This window comes from Geospiza fortis, unplaced genomic scaffold (assembly GCF_000277835.1).
Source record: "Geospiza fortis unplaced genomic scaffold, GeoFor_1.0 scaffold284, whole genome shotgun sequence".
NCBI classification, from domain to species: domain Eukaryota; kingdom Metazoa; phylum Chordata; class Aves; order Passeriformes; family Thraupidae; genus Geospiza; species Geospiza fortis.
The window spans coordinates 914498-932691 of record NW_005054508.1 but is presented as its reverse complement, the minus strand read 5'-3'; the positions used below and the strand labels follow the sequence as shown (position 1 = coordinate 932691).

At 45.9% G+C, this 18194-nt stretch overlaps 1 protein-coding gene across 1 annotated transcript in view; it reads left to right on the top strand.

Moving 5' to 3' along the window:
* The window catches only part of PCDH15 (protocadherin related 15), a 518357-nt gene that overhangs the window by 139871 nt on the left and 360292 nt on the right, over window positions 1–18194 (top strand). Inside the window, exon 3 of the mRNA XM_031063502.1 lies at window positions 14723–14770. The gene's annotated coding sequence lies outside the window, so the exon portion shown is untranslated. The remainder of the gene's footprint in view (window positions 1–14722; window positions 14771–18194) is intronic.

Genomic DNA, 18194 nt, shown 5'->3' with positions numbered 1-18194 from the left:
TGGTGTAAGGATGCCTTCAGGCAGTTTGGATCTGGTTTTCTGGGATTTCTCCTTGCAATGAAGCCTCTGCCTTGCCAGAGCCTCCTGTGGTGTGCATCGGGCTGTGTGGGTGGCTGTGCTCCTGTGATAGCTCTGAGTGCTTCAGCACAACGATGCAATTTCAGAAAGGAAAGATTTTCTCTTGCCTTTCAGTTGTGAGGGCTCCTCCTGACAGCCAGGAGCCCTTGCAGACATTACCCTGTTATCTTCCTTGAGCTGTGACTTTTATTTTTCTGGTGATATGCAGCTGTGACGTGATGAAATGCAGAACCATCATCTCTTTTACAGAGACAGATCTTTGAAGCTCAAAACACTTCCAAGCTCATTTTTAAGATTTGCCTTCACCAGTGAATTGTCACAGCAAAAAAAAAAAAGACTAAATTTGTACTAAATAAGGGACAGGAGAGGTACATTTCTATGAGAGTGCTGCTGTACATCCCAAATTTAAATAGCTGATGATGGCAAGTTCTAAAATGTTCCTAAATGATTGCCATGCTGAAGATGAGTGATCCAACACTGGGTGGCCACATGTGAGGGTAGTGTCAGGTTATTCTTTGGAAACCACCTACTGTGTGGTGCCTTCCTCCCCAGCATCTGCTGTGCTCTTCATATGTTATGGATTTCTCCTCTCTCCCTTCTTGGATTTCCTTGCTTCTCTTTTCCTCTCTCAGCCTTTAAAGCCCTGCTACCTCCTTGGAGTCTTTGTTTAGGACTTTGGAGGCCATGCTGAGAAAGGTGTGGAAGCACCTTGCACCCAGTTCACTGAGCTGTGTGGTTTGGGCACAGCACAGGATGGAGAATCCTGGGGGGCTCATCAAATCAAACCTTTATAACTGCAGAATAGAAAGGCAATGTTAGAAAAGGACCAGAAGAAAAAAATCTCTTAATGCCCAAGCTATTCTTTGTAACTTTTAAATGCTATATAACCACCAGGAAAGTACTGAAACGTTTCCTAGCTACCAAATGAGGACCATGATGCAAACATGGAATCTCAGGCTGGTTTGGGTTGCGAGGGACCTTAAAGCTCATCCCATTCCATGGGCAGGGGCACCTTCCACTGTCCCAAGCTGCTCCAAACCCTGTCCAACCTGGCCTTGGGCACTGCCAGGGATGTGGAGGTGTTCTAACATTTTTCTGTACCATGAATATGGATGGGAGGACAGCAGTGCTGAGTCTTGGCTGAGCATTACCTGTCACAGACATATTTTATGGAAAATCCTTTTGTTAGGATCTTTTCTCCTGAGAAGCTTCAGCTTCTCCATGCTTTTCTACTTTGGAATGTGATTTGGAGAATTGTTTACCCACCATGTGAAATTGTTTTTACTTGATGACCAGTGACCACCACCTGTGTCGAGGCTGTGAGCAGTCACAAGATTTTATTGTCATTCCATTCTTGTCTAGCCTTCTGATGAAATCCTTTCTTTTATTCTTTTAATGTAATATATATCATAAAATAATAAATCAGTCTTCTGAAACATGGAGTCAAGATTCTCATCTCTTCCCTTGTTGGGGTTGCTGGCAAATTCAACAATTCCCTGCTGGGGAAATAAAGTTCCCCAATAGAGGAAAGATGTGCCTGTAGCAGCCTTGCTATTTAATCTTTAGTTAAAATATCACACCAGTTTGTGGGCAGTGAACTTTGAGCAATTAAAGGGTTTGCTTTGATGCTGAGGGTTTTTAATGGTGGGTCTGTGCTTGAGCCCCTGGAATATGTCTGTGAGGTCACAGCTGAGCTCCCAAATCCGTGTGTGTGTGTCCCCTGAGCACATGAAGCTCCTTGGTGGAGATTTATTTGAGGAGCTTGTTTTTCTCACCTGGATGTGCTTGCCTCAGTCATGTGGGGAGCTTTTTTTCCACACCACTGAGTGGCACCAGGGAGGTTTCTGGGATTCCATTCTCTTGCCTTTGCTGTTCTGCTGCATAAGGCATTCCCCCTCCTCCTCCCCTGCTTCAAAGGCAGTGGAACCCAGTGAGGGCCCAGCTGTGCTCCTTCCTCTTAATCAGCAGCCACAAGGCACCCTTGGTGACACCTTGCTGTTCTCCAGCAGAGGCATTTTACCCCTGCCATGTGGGACATGGTCTCCGTGGAAAATCAACAGCCAGGAAATTAAAGGTTTTTAAGGCTGTGGATGGAGATTTGCCAAAAAAACCCGGCACAGATGAAGCTTAGACTTTGCTCCAGGAGAACCCCAGTGCATTGTGGTCCCAATTTGATATAATTACATGCCTTGGTGTCCTTTGGTAGCCTTTTTGTCCTCCTTGCCCTCTCACAGAACTACTGAGGCTGGAAAATCCCTGCCAGCCCATGGAGTCCCAGCTGTGCCCAGGGCCCACCTTGTCCCCAGCCCAGAGCACTGAGTGCCACCTCCAGCCCTTCCTGGGACACCTGCAGGGCTGGGCACTGCAAAGCTGCCTGGGCAGCCCCTGCCAAGGCCTGAGCACCCTTTGCATGCAGAAATTCCTGCTGCTGGCCAAGCTGAGCCTCCCCTGGCCCAGCCTGAGGCCCTTTCCCCTTGTCCTGTCCCTGTTCCCTGGCAGCACAGCCCGACCCCCCCTGGCTGTCCCCTCCTGGCAGGGAGTTGTGCAGAGCCACAAGGTCCCCCTGAGCCTCCTTTGCTCCAGGCTGAGCCCCTTGCCAGCTCCCTCAGCCCCTCCTGGGGCTCCAGCCCCTTCCCCAGCTCCGTTCCCTGCTCTGGACACGCTCCAGCCCCTCCAGGGCTCTCTGGCCAGGAGGGCCAGAGCTGGACACAGCCCTGGGGTCCCTCAGCAGGGCCAGCACATTTCTGCTACAAGCCAGAATGCTTACTGCTTTTGAAGCTAAACTTCATTAATTCCTCATTTGGCAGAAAACTCTATAAACCCCAAACCCAGTAGAAGAGGAAGAGTCCTGGGGAAAAAAGTCAGCACTGTAATGCCTTAAGTATAAAACTCACTGTAATGGGAGATGTGAAAGGTTGCAATTTAGAGGCCTAAAGTCAGTCTCAACCTTGGTTTTGGTGAGTGATCAGCAACAAGAACTGCTCTGAAAAGGTTTTTGCTTTCAGGAATTTGTCTGTTGGTTCTCTTAAGGCATCACTGCAGTAAAGCCCTGGGAACTGCATGAGCACATAGCAAGTAAAGGGACAAATTGTTCTGAGGTGTTTCTGTTCAGGCATAAAACTTTATCTCTGCAAACACCTGGTGGAGAAGGAAAAATCTGGAATGAGGATCAGCACCAAGGTATCACCCTATCACCTCTTAAATGTGGGAGATGCTGCTGGGAAGTCATATCAGCTCAGGCACCTCAAAATCCTTCTATGAGCCTTTAGAGCTCAACAGTTCCCCTTTCCTCCAAAAAACTGTGGCACTTGTGTCTCTCTGTCTACCAGAGCACACACTCATCCTTTTATTATGAAACAATCAGAGTCAGATGAAGCAGCCTTTGGGGCTTTGGAGTGTGAATGTTTTCCCACTCTGTTTAGTAAAATATTTATCTTCAGGCATTTTTGAAGTTTAGTTTTTCTCCCAGGTAAGTGTAAAATGCATGGCACTGCTTTTCCAAAGGATGAGGTGTTGAATAGTGTGGTTTATAAATATTTTATTAAATGCTTCCCCTTCAGCATGAGGAGCATTGGAAATACAACCAGAGTTTCTTCACTAATTTCAGGGCAAAATGCAAGGGTCCAAGGAGGAATAGATCAAGTTAGGAAAATAATTAAGAGATGATTGTTATTCAAATCACCAGACTCAAGACACTCACCCTGAAGCATCTGCAGAAGTGTCCAGAACAGTCTGAACTGTTACCTGTGACCTACCTGAGTGCAGGAGAGGTCCCAGAGGACTGATAAGTGAAATTATATTGCTAAATCATTGGTTTAGTATATTTGTAATTTTTTTCCAATTCAGTTGTTCTTTTAAAATTCAGAAGTGAACATCAGAATTAGAATGTGGGATAAGTCTCCAGAAATGTAACCATGGCTGAGTGTGAGCCCACTGTCTTCCATGGCTGCTGCCACACAGGGAGGTGTTTTCAAACCTGTCCCAACCTTGTGACAAAACCATAATTGTCATGTTTAATTTTTATTTTTCTTCATTGAATTGTATGAAAGTAATAGATTAGAACCAGAAAGTCGCAGACAGAACAGCTTCAGAAAGGTCTGGGGGCATTTCAACAAGGACAGACTACAATTCTGAATGATGTTGACACAGGAAGAAATGATCTGAAATAATTAAGATTTATTTTAGTCACTGTGAGTGCTTGGCAATGCCAAACAGAGAAGAAATGGCTGTGCATAACTAACAGGTCTGAAAAAGCTTCAGGAGGGGTCACTGGGTGAGTGGCATTGGGCAAGGAGTCATGGGGTGGATTTGGGCTGCTCAGCCTGAGCGGTGCAGCTCAGACCTGGGACCTGTGGAGGGACAGAAGCTCCAAAGTGGGGGAAAAGGATTTATGGGCATTCTGTGACTTCTTTCTCCTAACACAGGGAGTAGGGTTGGCACATTGGCAATGAAATGATCCAGGAGCAGATTCCAAGTGAGCCAAGGGGCTCTGTCCCATGGCATGGGCAGTGCTCAGGGCTCACTGCGTTGGAGGGTGAGGAGATGGAGAGACCTTGGAGCCCCTTCCAGTGCCTAAAGGGGCTCCAGGAGGGCTTGGGACAAGGGATGGAGTGACAGGAAAAGGAGGAATGGCTTTAGATTGAGGAAAGAAGGTTTATATGGGATATTGGGAATAAGGAATTGTTCCCTGGCAGGGTGGGCAGGCCCTGGCACAGGGTGCCCAGAGCAGCTGGGGCTGCCCCCGCGTCCCTGGCAGTGCCCAAGGCCAGGCTGGAGCCTGGGACAGTGGAAGGTGTCCCTGGACATGGCAGGGATGGGATGGATGGGCTTTGAGATCCCTTCCAACCCAAACCAGCCTGGGATTCTGTGGGAATAGTTTAGGTGGGTTCAAGATGCAGTTTGGCAGCTCTATGCAGGAGAAGCTTTCCTGTGACCTCATCAGGCCAGGGCAGAAGATTTTGACTGCTCTCAGGAGCAGCTCCTTGGTTGGGGAGGTTCTCCTGGAGCTGAGGCTGCTGCTCCTCTGCTCCAGCTCTGCTCCCCAAACCAGCCTGCTCCAGCTCCAAATTTTTGTGCCTGCAGCTTTGGAGACAGTTCTGAGCCTTGTGCTGATCTGCAGAAAACACTGAAATTAGGAACAGTTTTTCTCTGTAGTTAAAGTAGAAAAAGAATATCGGTAAAATCTTTTTTAGGCTACTTGCCATGAAAATAATTTCACTACTTGCTTTTATCGTGCAATAAATTACCCACAAAAGTGGATAACAGATTAATTTAGCCAATTTAACTTAGTCCCAAATAGTGTGGTGTTTTATTAAGCAATGCTGTGGTGTAATTAAGAGTTGTAACTGATTAAACACCTTGTAAAGACAGGGCTGTTAATTAATACTAAATTACAATAAAATTAACAAAGTAACATAAACAAGCCATGTAAATGTTTTTAAATGACAGGGATAATTCATCAGCTAAAAGCTGCTTATGTGAACCATTTCCTAAAGAGTTTGCTCCAATTAATATGTATATAATAATTGGAATAATGGAAATGGGGCAAGAAGAGCTTTCCTTAAGATTTTTCACTTCAAATGACTCCTTTGATAAGAAACATGGGAATTTTTTAAGCTGGATATTCTCTAATAATGTTGAAGAAAATGCCTTGAACCCCAACTTATGGTATGCAGGGAAAAATCTAAAATTAAACCTCAATGACACCTTCAAGACCACCTCTTAGCTGACACTTGTTTGTCTCACTGGAATATGAATCTGAACAACTCCAGGCTTGCTAAGCTTTAATGTCAGTATTATGTATTAATGCTACAGCTCCAATTCAGATCTCATTTGCAGGAGTGTCAGGAAATAGTTGCAACTTCTTTGCATACTTAAAAGGTTTGCTGGATTGGCTGGTTCATAAGCACTGGAAATCCCACAGGTATTCCTTTGTCTTTGTGAATTAAGTAGAGAAACACAAAATCCAGGATCTCGAAGTGCGGGCCTACAGGGACCTGTGGCTGCAAGAGACACAGAAATAGTCCTGAACTTTTCCAGACTCGAGATCAAATCTGATTAAGACCAAAGAAGTTGAAGTAGGCTTTAGCAGCGTCTGAGAACCCCCAGCAGCAAGGCTGCCAAGGTGTAAAATAGCACTCAGGTCTTGGGATTTCATTCTGTGTGACACAGTGTACAAACTACTCAAAATATCTCTCTGTTTTAATGGAATTTTGGAACTTAGTAAAAAATTAAAATTGACTTTTTCTCTTATCTCACAACCAGAAGCCCTAGAAATAGACTGTGGTTTTTCCTCGGGAAGTTATTCAAATTTAAAGGCTAAGATTATTATGCTTGTATTGTGCTGTTGAATAATGCTGCAAGTGTTGAAATTATGCAAAATAGACCTGGTGTGGGTATGGATTGAAGCCCCAATGTCTAAACCAGGAGGAATTGACATGGGAGTGTGTGCACCCAGGCAGGAGAGCCCCCAGGCTGTGTGGGCAATGTGCTCAGGGCTGGGCAGTGCCCAGGGAAGAAGTTGTGCCTCCTGTGCAGGGCAATTGCTGGGCTCAGGCCCTGCCCGTGGCTCTGGTGCCATTGCTGGGCCCCGGAGCAGAGCCTGGGCCCTGCTCTGCCCCTCCCTGCAGCCAGGGCCAGCCAGGCCTGAGGGCCCCTCTCAGCTGGGGCTCCTCTCCAGGCTGAGCAGCCCCAGCTCCCTCAGCCTTGCCTGGGCACCCACACGCTCCAGGCCCTTGCTCAGCTCCAGCAGCTCCTGGCCCTGCTGTGCTCAGCACCCAGAGCTGGACACAGCACCAGGGATGGCTCGGTGGCCCGAGGACACTCTGCTGGCTCAGGGACAGCTCGGTGTCCCCCAGGACACTCTGCTGGGTCAGGGACAGCTCGGTGTCCCCAGGACACTCTGCTGGCTCAGGGACAGCGCGGTGTCCCCAGGACACTCTGCTGGTTCAGGGACAGCGCGGTGTCCCCAGGACACTCTGCTGGTTCAGGGACAGCGCGGTGTCCCCAGGACACTCTGCTGGTTCAGGGACAGCGCGGTGTCCCCAGGACACTCTGCTGGTTCAGGGACAGCTCGGTGTCCCCAGGACACTCAGGTCCTTCCCCACAGAGCTGCTCCAGCAGGTCCCTGCTGTGCTGGTTCCTGAGACTGTTCCTCTACAACCATTGATGAACAATTTATACAGTCCTGGGCCCACCAGGACTGGACCCTGGTGACAGCACTAGTGACAGGCTTGTCGTTAATTTAAGTGCAGCTCTGGAAAGATTTCTGGACGTTCATACCCATAAAGTCACTTCTTGTGTGTGATCCTTAATAGGAATGGCTTTCTAGATACCCCCTTGCTTTCAGGTGCCAAAGTTCTTGCAGATCTGGGTGTTGTCTTGAGCATTAAAAGCCATGAGTTTGATTTTGTCTTTACTTTTGTCTCTAGTTTTGTTTATCAGTGGATAGAGGGCTGATGTAGGAAAGATAGGTGGGAATGCCTGTGTCTGGAGACATAAATCTGTACATTGCAGAGGGTTTCCTTGAATAGTACTGTGTAAGTGGGGAAAATATTAACCAAGCCAAGCACAGCCTAAAATGGGCTTACATAAATATTACACAGAAAACATTACACACACCGGGGGAAGAAAGACTGTGGGAGCCTTTACACCTCAACACGCTGTTCAGGCATTCCTCAGCCGCCTTATGCTGGAGAGTAGGAGGAAAATTTCAGGAGGACAGGGATGAGTATGGAAAATGTGGATGAGCATCCCTTTGTTTAAAAAGCACGGTGTAATTATGTTGTGAGAGTTCATGGCAGTCCTATTTCAAAACTCCTTCTGAGCTGTAAATGGGGGATTGTGTCTGTAACGTCCAAGCTCTGAGTTGAGCCCAGCTTGTGGCTGAAACCACAGCCTTGTGTTTATGGCCCAGGAGCAGCTGCAGCTCCATGTTTGCACAGATAAATCCCAAATCCTTTCCTGTCTTGTGTGGATTTTGCATTTGGTGCCTCTTGCAGTCAGTTTGTAACTGCAGAAATGTGGATCTGTTTGAACCCTGCATTTGATGCAGACCTAAATTCCCCTGAGGACTGAGGTTTGAAATGCTCACTGGGGTGAGGCATGTACCCCATCTTTCCAGAGTGCAAAGGCTGTTCTCAGTTTCTCCCTGTCTGTGCTGAGAAGGACAACATGCAACTCCCCACCACTGTCCCTGCATTCCCACCTCCCCAAACCCCACAACTGTGAAGCTTCCAGGGTTTCTTCCCAGATGAACCCATCCCTTCCACTCGTTTGGCTGTGGTGGAAGCAGCTTTGGAGCAGTGCGTGGTCTGTGCTCCCAGCAGGGCCGGGGGTGTGGGAGCCTGGCCAGAACAGAGTGAGGAGCAGCTGGACGTGGGCAGGGACACACATGGGCACTGCCAGCTTGGCACTTGGTGGAACTGGAGCTGCTGAGGACAGACCCACGAGTTCTGCCTCTCCCTGGGTTTCTCTCCAGCTTCCTGATGACTACAAGATTTCAGAGCAAAGGGCTCTCACCATGTTTTCTGCTTTTAGAAAGAAGTCAGGATTAAGAGAGCTAAAGCCAATACATTAGCTAGAGAAAATGTATTTTTGACATTTCTCCTCATGTCAAACCATTGGGTGCTTTGTGGCATTCGCATTCTCTGAAAAAATCCCTTCACCCAGAATTTTTCTCCTGGGAAGCTGAGAAGCCTCAGAGAAAAGGAAAACAATTCTTATCTCTTTTGCTTCTCCTGTGTTGTGCTCACATGTGAATGTGTTTGGAGATTGTTTACCCACAGGTGATTGTTTCATGGATTCTGCTGTGAGTTGTTTTGACTCTTTGGCCAGTCAGGGCCAAGCTGTGTCGGGACTCTGGAGAGAGTCACGATTTTTCATTATCATCATTTTAGCATTCAGTATCTTTTCTGTATTCTTTAGTATAGTATAGTATCCTTTAATATAATACAGTATTATAAAGTAATAGATTAGCCTTCTGAGAACATTGAACCAGATGCATCATTCCTGCCTTTGCTGGGACATTTCCCAGCAAATACATTAGTGCTCTTTGTTGGAGGACCCATTTCTTTTGTGCTTTAAGACATCTTCCAAAAGGAATATGATGGGGTGGAACAAGGCAGTGCCCCTGTCCTACCTGCACACCACATTCCAGGGATAGGAGTGTTCATCTGGAGAAGAAAAGTCTCTGGGGACAACTCAGAGCTCCTCCCAGGGCCTAAAGGTGCTTCCAGAGAGCTGGAGAGGGACTTGGGATAAAGGATGGAGTGACAGGACAAGGGGGAATGGCTTCCACTGCCAGAGGGCAGGGATGGATGGGATATTGGGAATTAGGAATTGTTCCCTGGCAGGGTGGGCAGGCCAAGGGGACAGGATGCCCAGAGCAGTTGTGGCTGCCCCTGGATCCCTGGCAGTGCCCAAGGCCAGGCTGGGGTGGGACTGGATGGGCTTTAAGGTCTCTTCCAACCCAAACCAATCTGTGCTTCTACAAAGCAGTTCAAATCCTCACTTCTTGGAATTCTCAGCTCCTGGCCAGGCTGTCACACTCGACATCTTGCAGCAGAGCATCCCTGTCATCTGTTGGGTGGGTTATGAATCTCCCACACTTCAAGTTTTCAAAAATCTGAAAAGTTCAGTGCCTTATTGAATTCCATTTTCTGCTCTGATTTATCAGAATGTCACACTGGACACTGAGGTTCCGTCTTGAGCAGTTTGCAATCCCTAAAACCAAACATTTTCCATGATGCTGTGGAATTTTGAACTGCCCTTAGGAAAAAATTCCCTAAGTCTTTTTAAAGCTGCTTTGGAGGTTTAATTTTATCACAAGCAGTAAATTCTTTAAATACACTTGAGATGCAGTTGTTGAGTTTGTGTGGCAAAGAGCACAGAAAAGAGAACTTGGATTTTAATTTTGGAATTCAATCACTGCTCCCATGTGCAGCCAAGCAAGTTCCACCAGCTGGGTGAGAGCAGCATTTCCATGCAGTGGAAACAGAGGCAGACATAAATATATATGAAATGTATTCAGAAAACATGAAATAATGCTAAAACAAATCTTACTTTGACTCAAGCTTACTTCCCGTTGCCAAGAAAAACATGACTGGGTTGATTTTTCCACAAAAAAAGTTGGCAGTAAATCAGATTTTCATGGCTTCGATTTGACAAGAAAACTTTTAATAAAAATGCCAGGGTAGTACCCTTTACATATTTGTAGTGTTTGATGGAGTCTTTTTGGAAGATGGTTGTTTTCCAAGAGATTCTAGGAACAAAACCTGTATTTATTTTTTTTTAACCAGTAAATTTGTGTATATTTGAGTGTATATTTACCAGTAAATTTGTAATATGTGTGTATAAATATAATTCAAACCTGAAGCTGATGAGTATTAGTTGTATTATTTCTAGAGGGCATAGTTGCATTTATGTTTTTTCTGCTGAAAACTTTTAAGAAAATTTTCAGGCAAAACCAAACCCTGTTTTTTGCTGCAGCCAAGGAGAGAAAATGTTGAAATCAAAGGAATTCTGCTGCCCTCACCCCAACCAACTTTGGTTCGTGAATGTGCCTTGCAAGCAGCAAAAAATGGGGACAGATTTGTCTTCATAGAAAGCAGATTCTGTGAATATTTCAAGGCCTGATCAGTATTCTTTAAGTTCTTGAGTTAGGGATAAAAATTTCTAAAACTCTGCATCAAAATGCAGGTGAGCCACTGAGAGAAGTACAGAGGTGGATTTTGCTAGGGGTGATAGAGGAAAATGTACACACTGTAAGCATCATTATAGCTAACACTGGCCTAATTAAAATGAAGAGGGTAATTTTCAAAGCTGCAGGAGAGATTTAGGAGTTTTGCTTCATGAAAAATGTCAATTTGCTTTCCTTAGCTGAGGTAATACTGGTCTTCATGCTGGTTTTTAACATTTCTGAGTGCTTGCAATGAGTTACTTCTCTGGGTGGAGAAGAGGCTGAGTGGAAATGTCATGCTGGGGAGAAAAAGGTAAACCTCACCTAGAAGCAAATAGGGCAGGGCCAAGAAATTAACAAAGTGATCTTTTTCTAGATTCCCAACTAATGATGCCTGTGGAGGGCAGGATGGTCCAGGTAGGGTCAGACTGGGAGGGAGCTTCAAGGGCTTCTTTGGAGACGTGTAACTACCAAAACCCTGGAGCCCTGACTTTAAAGCTAAACATTATCCCCACCTCTGCACCCCACTCCCGTAATCCAATTCCTAACCCCTTTGTTTTAATCACAGAATCATGGAATGGTTGAGGTTGGAAGAGACATCAAAGCTCATCCAGTTCCTTGGCCAGGGACACCTTCCACTATCCCAGGCTGTTCCCAGCCTATCCAACCTGACCTTGGACGCTTCCAGCATGGAGCTGCCAAACTGCATCTTGAACCCACCTAAGCTTTTCCCACAGAATGCCGGGGTGCTTTGGGTTGGAAGGGACCCTAAATCCCATCCAGTGCCACCCCTGCCATGGGCAGGGACACCTTCCACTGTCCCAGGCTGCTCCAAGCCCTGTCCAGCCTGGCCTTGGGCACTGCCAGGGATGCAGGGGCAGCCCCAGCTGCTCTGGGCATCCTGCTCCCAGGGCCTGCCCACCCTGCCAGGGAACAATTCCTAATTCCCAATATCCCATCCAACCCTGCCCTCTGGCAGTCTGAACCCATTCCCCATGTCCTGTCCCTCCATCCCTTGTCCCAAGCCCCTCTGCAGCTCTCCTGGAGCTCCTTTAAGAACTGGAATGGACTTGGAGGTCTCTCTGAAGCCTTCTCCAGGTGAATACTTCCAGATCTCCCAGCCTTTCCATCCCTTTAATCATCTCCATGGTCCTTATAAAGGAGAAGGCTGCCCTCAAAAATGACAATCTTAGGAGTGCACCAAAATAATGCTTTAGATTAAAGGATGGGAGTTGTTTTTTCAGGCAGTTGCCAATAGTAGAAGTTAGGTTATTATTTAATTTCAGCCTGGAATATGCAGATAGTGAGCATAATATTGCACAATTATTCTAATTTTGTTGGTGCTTATTCTTGTTTATTGAATTTTTGGTAAATTCTGTGTGGTTTTGTGCGGGTGAATGAGGAAACTAAGCAGATTTGGTGTCCAGTGGGCACCAAATGCTCTACTCCCACTAACAGGGGTGTGAGAGCCTGAGGGGGGACTGCTTCTTCCCAGGGAGAGTGTAACATGCAAAGGGAACCCCAAAATTATAGATAGTGTGGATAAAATGGATCCAGCAGTTCTTGCTGTCACCTGCTCCCCTCACACCAAAGCCCAAAGTTCTGTCATCGCCTTCCAGGGAAACTCAGAATTGGAGACTCTGGCTCTGTTTCCAACATTAAAATACAAACCAATTCCCATCCCAACAGCTTATATATTTTTTTTTTTCTGCAAAACAATCTAGAACTCCAAGCCCTTGCTGATTAGAGGATAAGTGTTCTGCAGTGTGTGAACAACACACAGCATGATGCGTCTTCATTACCAAAATTCACAATGATGATCATTTATCATAAAACCTGCTGACAATGGGCATTAATCTCTGAGTAAAGCAAGGAGGAAATTCTGTTGTCATGGCAGTGGAATTCATTTAGTACCTCTCATCCACGACTGAGGGACTGGGAATTCTCTGGTCAAAGCAATTGCAGCCTTAGCAGTGTGGATTTTTGGGGGTGGAATCCAGAGGTGACCATGCTGCTGGCAGAATGTGCCTGTGTTTCACACAGCTCAGAGCAGCTTCCCTTCTATCCTCAATTTTGGAATGGACCTTAAAGACCTCCTATCCCACCCATGCCATGTCAGGGACACCTTCCACTGTCCCAGGCTGCTCCAAGCCCCAAAGTCCAGCCTGGCCTTGGGCACTGCCAGGGATCCAGGGGCAGCCCCAGCTGCTCTGGGCACCCTGTGCCAGGGCTGCCCACCCTGCCAGGGAACAATTCCTAATTCCCAATATCCCATCCAGCCCTGCCCTCTGGCAGTGGGAGCCATTCCCTGTGTCCTGTCCCTCCATCCCTTGTCCCCAGTCCCTCTCCAGCTCTCCTGGAGCTCCTTTAAGTGCTGGAATGGACTTGGAGGTCTCTCTGGAGCCTTCTCTTCTCCAGCTCTGATTAAAGCAGAGAATAGGAATTCTTTCAGGTGGAAGTTTGAGCAAAATATTTCTATCCTGGAAACTTTTTTTCTCTTTTTTTTAAATATATTAGAACTGTTTGATGACTTCAGAAATACAAACAAATATCTGCTGTAATGAACTGTGTGCTGTCTGTGCCTTATTTTTGTCTGGATGTAGTTCTTCTTTTTTTTTTTTGTATATATATGTATTTATATATAGAAGCGATAAATGATTTGGTCAAGCAGACCTGGGAAGAGTGATGCCCTCCCACACACATCTGGTGTCTTGTTAATGAGGCTTTACCCATTTATACTCAGTTAAATTCTGAAGGCTATGAAAATACCGTGTTGTTTCCCCTTATGGAATATTTTGTTGAAAGTCCACACAACATGCACGTATTTCCCCAAGTTTACATCAGCCTTCAAAGCTGGGAGTTATCTCCTAAATCTCACTGCCCAATGTGGTGTGGATTTATTCCACCTCAGAACAAAGCAGCAGCTTTTGTTGGGTTATTGCAAAGCAAACTACGTGTGCCTGATATTCCCTGTTTCTGCTTGGAGAGCATGGCAAGCTGGCAAATTCCAGTGGAATATTCTGTGCTGAGCAGCCTGGAGAAGGCTCCAGGGAGAGCTCAGAGCCCTTCCAGGGCCTAAAGGGAGTCCAGGAGAGCTGGAGAGAGACTGGGGACAAGGGATGGAGGGACAGGACACAGGGAATGGCTTCCCACTGATGGAGGACAGGGATGGATGGGATATTGGGAAGGAATTATATGTGTTTATAAGGACCTGGGTTTTCTCAAAAGCAAAAGGTGGAATTAGCCCAGCACCTGGGCAATTTGATTTTCAAGCCCCCAATAACAAGTTTCAAGGTGCCTCCCACTTTTCTGGGTCTCTCCCTCCCTGTTTGGAGCTCTGTGGTCTCCCTTTGGTGCTGGGAGAAAAGGGGAAACCTCCAACCCAGTCCATGCCTGGAGGCCCAGGTGCTTCCTGAATTTTCCTGAATTTCTCCATGGCACAGTATCAGTTGGATAAACACTGGGGAAGCAGCCCCAAAATACCCCTGCACCCCGCAGTTTTGTTTTCCATCCTTGGGATAACTCACAGGCACATGGCAAAAAGGAGCTGGAAAGAGCCAGTCAGAGATTTTCCTGTTCAATATTTCATCTTGGGGAAGGGCAGAGAATATATTTGATTCAAAACAAATTACAGATAAGTGCCTGATGTGTTTTAGGGTGGGTATTTTAGAAGGATAAAACTTGTTATGAATTTCTCCCTGGTTTCCAAGTTGACAGCCTTCATGAAAATATGTAAACTACTTTAATGAAAACCTCAGGCATTGTTTTCTTGTTATTTTTCTTATTGAAGCTGCCTTTATCAGGAATAAAACAGCTGATATTGAAAGCTGTGTGTTCTGCTCTTCTCTGTTTGTTTGGGAAGTGAAAACTATTTAAATAAAGGAAAATGTGTCAGATTAGTTGCTCTTCTTAAACAGTAATTAAGATATGGACAATATCATTAATCTTCTCTTTTTCATTTTCCAGGTGATCGACATATAATCTCCACAGCTATGGCTGAGAAGTGCAGTTAAGGTACTGTGATAATTCCCTTTTAATACAGACATGTTTTTGCTGGAAATTGTTCCCAAAATTCTCTCTTGAATATTTGTAATAATCTGTGTTCCTTGAGGCTGAGTTCACCTCTGATGGTTTTCATTTGCCAATTTGTCCACTGCACTTCCTGAAAAAGACATTATTTTTTGTTTCATTGTATTCCTTAACTTTTGACTTCCTGGTGTTAAATTCAGGAATGTTTTAAGATGTCTGTACAGACAAACAATGAGAACTATGTTTCCATGATGAAGGTCCTGTCTTTGAAATAACTAACTCTGAAAATGTGGTGGGGAAAGAAGGGAAAACATGTCCCTCCGGAATGCTGGCTGCTGCACACTCTGTGGCACTGAGAATTTGTTGATTGGAATCACAAGATGGAAATTGGCTCAGCAGCTCTGCTGGGCCACAGGGAAAAGAGGCTTGGTTTTGTTGGGAATGCACATCCCATGGCCAGGATTATCTCCCCTCAAGTTGTGTTTGAATTTTGGCTGGGATTTTGAACACAGAGTGGCAGGAGGGGAGGAGTAGGAGGAGGAAATGTGGCAGGTTCTTTTTTCTGGGCACTGAACTTGGGTGCCAACATAAACATAAATGGGAAAAAAAGTTATTTCTTTCCTAGGAAAATTTCTTATAAAGATTCAAAACTGGATGAGCAGTATGAAACAGTTGTTCTTGAATGGCAGGAACTAATTCTTGCCAAAGAAATTGTCAGGGCAGGATTTCCATTCCCCTTCTACATCCACATCAGTTTAATGTTGCTGTCAAGGGGAGAAGCTGGAAAATCATCCTTCAATTCCAATTCTCCTTTTAGTTGGGATTTTTTGTTGCTGAGTCTGTGTGATTTATTTGACTAAAGCATAGCAAAGCTCTTGGCTTTGTTAGCAACTTCCTTTGGAGAAAGCGAATCCATCACTTTTTCAATTGTTATCTCTGCTCCCTAGCAAAAACCTTTAATGTTTATTTCCATCTGGGAATAGAATGCAGTCTGATGTGAGAATACTGGGCAAAAGGAGATCCTGGAAAGTCCATGCAGATCAGCAGATTTCTTAGGTCAGGTTTGGAACAAAGAGTAATCCAGAAGGTCCTGAGTGAGAAGTGGGATAAAAGGGAAAATTCTACTCAGCAGGTGATTTGATCTGAGTACCAGGCTGGTTCTTTTTGCTGAGCCAGTGAACATCTCACACTACAGAGTTGCAGGGGGCTTAAGCTCCCTGGATTTATAGGCAGCATTTATTCAGTGCAGTTCCCAAAGGAAATTATTATTGAAAGTGGAGATGGCACAGATTAATACTGGAATTATAAGGAGCTGGCTAAGGCAGATAAGGAGATTGGAAAAGAGGGGACTGGTACAGGATGAGGTGAGCTCCAGGTGCAGGGGAGGAACCAGAAGCATTCCTGAGGGACAGGTCTCATGAAGAGCCCTCCTTCATACTCCTTAAGTGACCTTGGCACAAGGTCTTTGATGCAGGTTTTGAAACTCCTGTAATGCTGTGAAGGACACAAGAAGTACACAAAAGAATTTTGTTGATTTTGTGGATTAGTAGAACAAATGCAGCATAAAATTTAATAATCATAAGCCATTGTGTTAGGGACTAAGAACAGGGGGCTGCTGTAAACAAAACAAGAGTTTCAGCATATGGAAGTTCAACTTTTTTTTCAGGGAAAGTGTTTGGTTGTAGCACGTAGCTGAAGCTTTCACAACTCCAGAATTTGCCAGGACACCTGTTCCTCCAAGAGCTGCCATTTCCTCTAAATAGTTCAGAGCCTAGGTATGTTAAAAAGTCAGAATAAATAAAATTTTAGATCTAAAATATCAAGTTCTGAACCTGATTCCATCAAGTGTGAATTGGTGCAGGTGTGAAGCCAACCTTGCCTGGGGAGTAGGAGGAAGGTGCCAGACTAGCAAGAAGTGGGTTATTGTAGCAGCCTTGGAACTGGTTTTCATGGAACCAGCCCATCTGCCTCCTCCTCTCCAAAATTCCCAAACAAACCAAAAAATGGAACCAAGCCAGGGTGGATCTCAGGCTCTAAGTGAGCAGTCCTGTTCCTCGAGGGAGGAAACCTGCATTAGCGTGGGGGAACTGGAGCAGCTCAGCCACTGGGACAGAGCTGGGGCAGAGCCCCCCCAAGGGGAGCTCCAGAGGGAGCTCTTCTAGTTCCATGCCCCTGCCATGGGCAGGGACACCTTCCATTGTCCCAGGCTGCTCCAAGCCCTGTCCAACTTGGCCTTGGGCACTGCCAGAGATGGGAAATCTTAGCACAACCCCACCTGCAGAGTAGCATGCCCAGACTGATACCAAGATGATAGTGAAAAGGAGCAAATGAGCCCCAAAATGGGTCTTCATCAGTGGAACAGGAGTAGATCATCACGAGTGTGCTGCGCTCTGTCCAACCCTCTGAGGATTTGGGATTAAAGCCAAAAGGATGAGAAAGAAAAGGAATGCTCTACAAATCAGTGAAAAAAATTGGTCAAAAGATAGGAAACAGAAGGTTGGAGTAACTGAGCAGTTTCCTGAGTGAGAGGATGACAGCAGCACAGTCTCCAAGGAATCTGCACAAACCTGTGATACTCAACTGATAAATGAGCTGCGAAAGACACGGGGTGTGCTACCAGTGCTTCCTCCAGAGCACTGCAGCTGACTGCTGACTGTGGGAAACTGCAGCAGGATTGAGGCAGAATTAACTGCTGGGCAAGGCAGTGGCAGGTGAAATCCTCCAGAAGTGGAGGCAAAGAGAAGAAGAATTCCACCCATGGGTGATGTGTGCTGAGCTGGGCATTGCTGCTCACCGCCAAGAGCTGTAAAATACAAAAGATGCCTCTCCCAGAATCATCATCAAGGAATCATCCCAGAATGGCCTGGCTTGGAAAGGCCTCCTGCCATGGGCTGGGACACCTTCCAATATCCCAGGTTGTTCCAAGCCCTGTCCAACCTGGCCTGGAGCCCTTCCAAAGGATCCAGGGGCAGCTACAGCTTCTCTGGGCAACCTGTTTCATGTTAGGAACAATCCTGTTCCATGAACTTTAGTTCTGGAAGTTTCACAGCAGGGCCTGAAAAATAGCAATCCTTTTTGTTAAGGAAGTGAGTGAGCTGCAAGTCTTTGGGGCCAGTTGGAAGTTTAGGGAAATTGTTCCATGGGATGAATATCTCTGTTCTTCCTTAGGGGCTGCTCCTGTCAGGGAGGGATTTCTGGGTTTGTTGGACTCCCCTGTGGAGGGGCTGTTTGTAACTTGTCCTGGGGCTTAAAACGGAAGGAGTAAGGAACCACTGTTGATTGAGCTCCTAAAAAATCCTGATTCTTGTAAAAGAGTTGGATGAAAGAAGCAGATTAAAAGAATGGAATTAACAGGAGACCCTTAGTGATATGAGCCCACACATTTTCATCAACTTGGTTTTAATGATTT